Raw genomic sequence first — 7,054 nt, 5'->3', positions numbered from 1 at the left:
TGCCTAAAGGAGCTGTCCTGTCTCAGAATATGTAAGGGATGATGGTTTTGTGGAGGAGGACAGATTAGTGGCATGAACCGAATGGTTGACGGGAGCATGAAGATATATGGTAAATCACCAAGGATGTGCTGGGCCCACCCCCATATAATTCTGGTGGTAGCCATTCTCCAGGGCAGGAGTTCTTTACCAGGGGTGACAGGAGATATTTGGTGGTGTCTGGAGACATTTTTGTCACAATTTGCTGCATCTAGTGGGTAAAGACCAGGGATGTTGCTAACTATCCTATATCACACAAACTGTTCCCCACTCCTTCTATAACAAAGATTATTGTGCCCCAAATGTCAGTGTGCTGAGGTTGGGAGACCTGCTCCAAGGTACAGGAGCTGTGGATAATGTAATCTAGCCCTTCCCCATCCTCTTCCTTTCTTCCCTCCATGTCCTCTGGTCTCCCTGGATTCCTTCTGTGTCCCAGCTTGCATGGAACCCTCATGTATCAGGGAAAAGATTACAGAGTCATGTAGCAGAGAGAACATCTTCTTTGGAACTGGGCAGATGCGGGTTAAATCTCAGTCTGTTGCCTTCAGTTTGGGTGATTTTGGGGGCAAATTGCTTAATCTCTCTGAGTCTCAATTAAAATAAAAATTGAAACGGTGGGGACTGCAGTGCTTACCTCCCTGTGGTAGGAAGGATGCAATCTATGGAAATGTATCAGGACTTGGTCCTTCATAACAGCTTTATCATTACACATTTTTCGTGGCAGTTACAGAAGTTCAGTTTCCCCACCTTTAAACATCATCATAACAATTTCTTTTTATTGTGGAAAATTTACAAAAAAAGATAAGCGGGAAGAAAAAGCTAAATCACCTATATTCTTATGCCTTACACACAGAGATTATCACCGCTAATGCTGCCTGTATATGTATTTGTAAACTTTCTGTGTGTGTGTGTGTGTGTGTGCACGTGTGCATGTGCTCATGCTGTGTGTACTCTTTAGTGACTTGCTTTTTAGACTTCATGATGTATTAGGAACATCTCTCCATGTCAATACATACAGATCTACATCATCTACATCATTGTTTAAAATAGCTGCCGAGTATTTTATTGTATTGATGAACCATGATTTAATCCATCAATCCCTTACATTCTGGGACATTTAGATCATTAAAGTTAGTCTTTAAAGCCCAGAGACTGTCTTGTCTAGGCTGTACAGGGTTCATGGTTTGTAGTTCTAGAAAGGCAGCCCCTTGCGTGCACATTTGCTACTTTACAGACATAGTCAAATTTGGGAGGGCAGTGCAGGATACATGTTCTCTGCTCCTCAGGCAAACTGCTCCTGGTGTGTGTGAGACAGTGGAATTAATGTCCTTTTCTTTTTGTGACACGACCTCATGCAGTGGCTCAGCGCTCAGGTCCTGGAGTCAGGTGGCCCAGGTTTAAATCCTAGCCCTGCTGTTTGGGTCCATGACCTCACCTACCTGAGCCTCAGGTTCCACATCTGTAAAATGGGCATGCCAACTGAACCCACACCACTCAGTTGTTCTGAGGATTAAATGAGATAGGCTGTGTCAGGCATATCAAGCCAAGTACTCAATGTGTTCAAGTCACATCAGGTGGAAACAAATGCTTGACAAATTGAGTGTTGCCTGGAAGTCTTTCTCTCATTATTCAGAAGCCCCTGCTCTCTAAGTTATTATCTAACAGTCCCAAGTGACCCCCACCCCCCTGCCAGGATTAGCAGCAGCTGGAGTTCAAAGACCTCTACCCGCTCTTTTCTGGGGCTTTTGCTTTTAACTGATGTGTATTAGTCTCATAATGTTGCTGTAACAAAATCCCATGAATGCAGAGGCTTAACACAACACAAATGTATTACCTCACAGTTCTAGAGTTCAGAAGTCCAAAATTAGTCTTGTGGGGCTGAACTCAATATAATAGCAGGGCTGCCTTCCTTCTGAAGTCTCTAGGGGAGAGTCCATTTCCTTGCCTTCCCTAGAGGCTGTCCCAATTCCTTGGCCTTGTGGCCTCCCATCCCTCTCACTTTTGCTTGTGTTGTCACTTATCCGCTGACTCTGACTCTCCTGCCTCACTCTGATAAGGACCCTGAGGATTACATTGGTCCCATCAGATAATTTCCCCATTTCAGTGTCTCGAACCTTAATCACATCTGCAAAGTCCCTCTGGCAACACCAGATGGCATAGTCCCAGCTTCTGGTTTGTGCTCTGCTGGTGGTCATGGAGTTCTTCCTCCTCGAGCCTGCCAGCAGTCATGTCCTCTTGGCCAGGCTCCCACAGGCCTGGAGTGAGTCCTTCTGTCTTATTACTCCTTTGCCGTTGCCTGGCTTCGGAGAACTCACCACATCCCACCCCCAGGGTGAATTCCTAGACAAGTTCCTTAAGGCTACCTTGGTCTCTAAGGTGTAGTTAGAACAGGCCTGCTCACTATCACAGGTTCCCCCTGCCTCCCAGACCAGAAGTGCCCCCAGCTGTGACTCTTCCTTCCCCTTGTCCAGCCTGTGCTCCCTTCTGCCCAGCTCTCCGAATGTTCTCTGTGTTCACTGTGGCCCAGGGGCTCTTCCACTGCCTTGCTAGTCCACAGAACCTAAGACCCTAGGCTCAGGAAGGATATTATGACACTCTTACCACAGCTGGACCACTGTTGGTGGGCTCTCTGAGAGCAGATGAATGAATGTCCTCCAACATGAATTTGGGGTCATCAGCTGGTGAGATCCTCAGGGCCCATGGCTGCTAGTGCAGTCCTTCCCTTGGCATCTCCCTGCTGTGGACCTTCTCTGACAATCTTCTGAAATGTGACCTTGCATGATAGGGACCCATTCAGGCTCCTTCCTGCTAGTCCTTCTCTGTTCTCAGTGCCCAGCCCTACTTGGCAGAAAGCCTATTCTCTTCTTGTTATTTTCCTGCCACAGTGATTTTTAAGCCCCAATTAGGGAGGACAGAGTCACCCTTTAGATTAGAGCCCCTATCCTTAGTAATATAGGGTTGGCTTTCCCAAGCAGGCCTGGGTGGTTGCGTGGGAGCCTGGTGCTTTGTTTTCCAAGCAGCAAGAAAACAAGCGGCATTTTGATATAAAAAACAGGTTGACTATTCCTATCCAGACTATTCTTCTCTTCCCACCCCGAGGCAAACAAGAATGATGGCCTCTCCTGCCTCACTTCCACACATTCTTGAGTCTGGTTTTTATTTTAGCTTTTTCAAAACTTGCTCGGCATTACAGAACCATTAGCCAAATATGAAGAGAAAAATTCACCCATGATACTCCTCATCCCTGAGAAATTAAACGATTTTTGCTTTTTCCATGATCCCTTCCAGTTTTTGTCCCCACGAACATATAATTTAAATAATCATAATCATAGTGTAGTGATCATTTTGTGTTCTGCATTTTTCCACTTAGCATTAATTATATCATAAGCATTTTTTCCATGTTGTTGCAAAGTCATTGTAATTATCATTTTTAATGACTGTGTGAGGATTCATCAAGGGGGGGGAGAGTATATTACTTAACCCTTGTTCTGTTGTGGGGCCTTTTGCGACTCCTTCTGTGTTTTGCTTCTCCTTTGGGATTGTCCTTGATGCCATGTCCCTTGGCTGTCCTCTGGGTGCAGGAGGCAGGGGGAGGAAGCAGCAGAGCGGTGGGGAGCAGGGGCAGGAGAGGAACAATGTCAGGAGAAGCAAGAACAGGAAGTAAAACAAGCCTGCTTTATGTACACTCCTGGTTAAGACTCCTAACGCAATGAGCTGGAGGGGCGCCTGGCCTTTGCTGGTGACCGCCCTTTACCAATGGCTGTTTTTGAGAATGCCTTTTTCATTTACATCTTGGGAGTGAATTTTTTCCTTCCTTTCTGCCCTCCCCCCCTTTAAAAAAGATTTTATTTATTTGAGAGAGAGAGTGCACACATGCTAGAGAGTACACAAGCAGGGGGAGGGGCAGAAGGAGAAGGAGCAACAGACTCCCTTCTGAGGAGGGAGGCCAGCACGGGCTCCATCCTAAGACCCCGAGATCATGACCTGAGCCCAAGACAGACACTTACCGACTAAGCCACCCAGGTACCTCTGGGAGTAACATTTGGATGACTGGAAGAATGAATGGTGGTCTACAGGAAACTGACTGAGAAAATAAACTTATCAGTGTTAAGGTGTCAAAAATCCACTCCAGATGCTAGCCTGAATTCTAAAAATATAACTTTTGTTAATCATATATTTAGTGCTGATTAGAACTAATGTGATAACTCGAGAAGATCTCAGCTATTTCAGTGTTTCTTTGAGTTCCACGAGCTCTAGGCACAAAAGATGCTCTATAAAACGGGACCCTTGGCAAAAATTTTTTGTGAAACAGTGATGCTGCATGCTAGATCCCCTTCCTAGGTATTCACAATGCCTGTGAATACTGAGAAGTGCTGCAGGAAAGAAATCTGCTGACTTCTGGGTGAGCCCATTGGCAAGGGGTCTGGGAAATGTAGTTTGTGTGTCCCACGGCATGGAGGTGGAGCAGAGGGAGCTGACCTAAGCTCCTGTTAGGTCCCTTCAAGCTTGAAAGTTCTCCTACTTGGAGAATATTTTTACTTTTTAAGGTGATTATGGATTCTATTTGTAGGAATGTCATCATATTTATAATTGATTTGATGCTGAGTTCGCGATTAGCAACAGAACTCCCAATCACGAGATTGTTGCTAAGGCAAATTAGGATTCAGTTAGCAGTTATCTGCTGTCCAATTTGAGAAAAAGGGATAGATTCAATAGTGATCATCTTTGGCTCCAAGTGAATTGGGGAGCCTCCAGCGCGGGCATGAGATGTTCATTGCTAGAACAATTGGTGACCAGGCTGCATCATCTCTGCAACTGGTAGCTATGGGGGAAATTAGAGCCATGAGCCATGTAATCCCTAGCTTCGAGGTGGTTTTAATCTAATGAAATAAGATGGACGTGAAGAAACAATTGGACGATGATAGGAATGAATAAGACTGTGTCTTAATTACCTTGCAGGTTGATGCCAACGAGCTCTAACGGTACCGGGCTTTTTGTAAAGGAGGCCTTTCCATCTTTCTGGATCACAGAGAAAGACACAAACCTCTGAGCAGCAGTGGTTCAGAGCTGGGTTTTGTTGGCTTCTGTGTCCTTGCTTGGCTCTCCCCGGGAGCTGTTCCATGAAGCCACGAGTGTCTTTCTTGACAGTTTCCCAGAGGGTATGAAACATAGCTCACCACCCACCTTGAGCAGGTTGTTTTTGGAGGCATTTGAAAGTAAAACAAAGTACCCTGCCATTAATGGGAAGCTAGAATTTTTTATCCACTTAGACTTCTGACAGGTGGGTTGATGCTGTCGCGGGATGTGTGTGCCTTTTCAAAATGCGTGTTTTTAACTTGTTATTCCTGGGTGGATTAATTCCAAATGCTCCTCTTTGACATGCACTCGATGCCATGTTGTTTATAGCCCTTTTCTGGGTGTGTAGCCCACAGCGTGGAAGCAGCGGTCCTGCCTTCCAAGAGCCTGCACGTCTGCACAGGTGGCTGGAATGTTTTTTTTTTTGCAACCGGATGTTCAGGGGCCACAGAGATAAAGGTTCTGAGCTTTTAGCTTCTCTAATGTTAGAAGCACCCCCAAGTGCTACATGCTCAGTGTTTCTTCTTCTGTCTCGGGAGACTGTGTGCTTTTGGAAACTTTCAAAATGGGGCACTGAACAAATCGCGCCTTTCCTGTTTTTCTGCGACGGGATGGGACTAGAGTATAGAACTGGGGAGTGCTGAGTTCTGATTCAAAAGCAGAACATTTTTTGATGCACGATTTTCTCAGCCTCTCTGAGACTCCGTTTTCTCATATGGGAAATGGGAGGAAAACAGTCTGATAGGGTGGCTATGAGAATTAAATGAAATAATACACGTGAGGTGCTTAACACAGCGCCTGGGAAGTCAACAGCTGCTTAATACCTATTAGCTAACCTTATTATCTTTGTCATGGTCACGATCATCATCGCCATCACCACGATCACCAGCAGCAGCAGCACCATCATCCTGCCTTCCCAGAGATGCTGTCTAGGTCCCTGATATGTAGTAATATCTGGCCATGAGGCAGATCCCGTGCCCCTGCTCTGTTCTAGGCTTGGTTGGAGCCGCTGTACCTCTGAGGAAGTGTGTGAGCCTCACTTTGTCCCCACCATGATGTATGAATTCTTCTTTGTTTTCCCTCCTTGCCCAGTTCTCTACTTGGCTGGAGTCCTGACATGTGCCAGCCCTCTCTCTAGGGGATGGTGTGGTCACTGGTGAGGATGTAGCCGTCTTCTGAGCCAGTGGCTGCTGTCTGTTGCATTCTGAAGTTTGCTGCTTCCTAGACTTGTGTCATTGTGGGTTGAGGCTATAGCCTGTCTTGACTTTGCTCCTTGAGACACTGGTTGTGGGGAGTTTGAGGGTTAAAATAAAACAGACTTTACTGGGGTGATGCTTTTGACAGGTTTGCATGTGAGGGAAGGTCCTCCCCGCATGAGACTGTCCAGAAGGCTACGTCATGGCAGTCACTGCTCAGAAAAGGAGGATGACGAGGGAGTTCCAGGGCACACGGGGGTTGGGGTGGTTTAGGTGTCTGATGATCTGGCTCAGCAGCCTAGCCTGGGTCAGAGAGCTCTGAAAAGCAGAAATGGCTGGGGGTCTTTATAGCCTTGGGGCTTGTCTTATCTATGGTTAGCAGATGTTGGCTATGCAGAGCAGGCAGGCTCTAAATAGCTAAAAATCTGCTTGTTTGGGCTAAAGAAAATAATTGGATGTGTTAAAATTTGAGTTTAGAATCAGGGTTTTGGAGCTACCCCAAACTGTGTGGCTTAAACAAGACATTTATTTTTCACACTTCTAGTGGGTGGAAGTCCAAGGTCAGGGCACCAGTGTAGTCTAGTCTTGATGAGGGCTCTCTTCTTGGCTGGCAGATGGCTACTTTCTTGCTGTATCCTCCCGTGGAGAGAGGGAGAGTGAGAGTGAGAGCAAGCAAGCACTCTGGTCTCCGCTTACAAGGGCAATAATTCCATCACAAGGACCTCACCCTCATGACCTCATCTAGA

This window comes from Mustela nivalis, assembly GCF_964662115.1.
Source record: "Mustela nivalis genome assembly, chromosome: 11".
Taxonomy (NCBI): Eukaryota; Metazoa; Chordata; class Mammalia; order Carnivora; family Mustelidae; genus Mustela; species Mustela nivalis.
Note: the sequence above shows the minus strand (reverse complement) of the source record.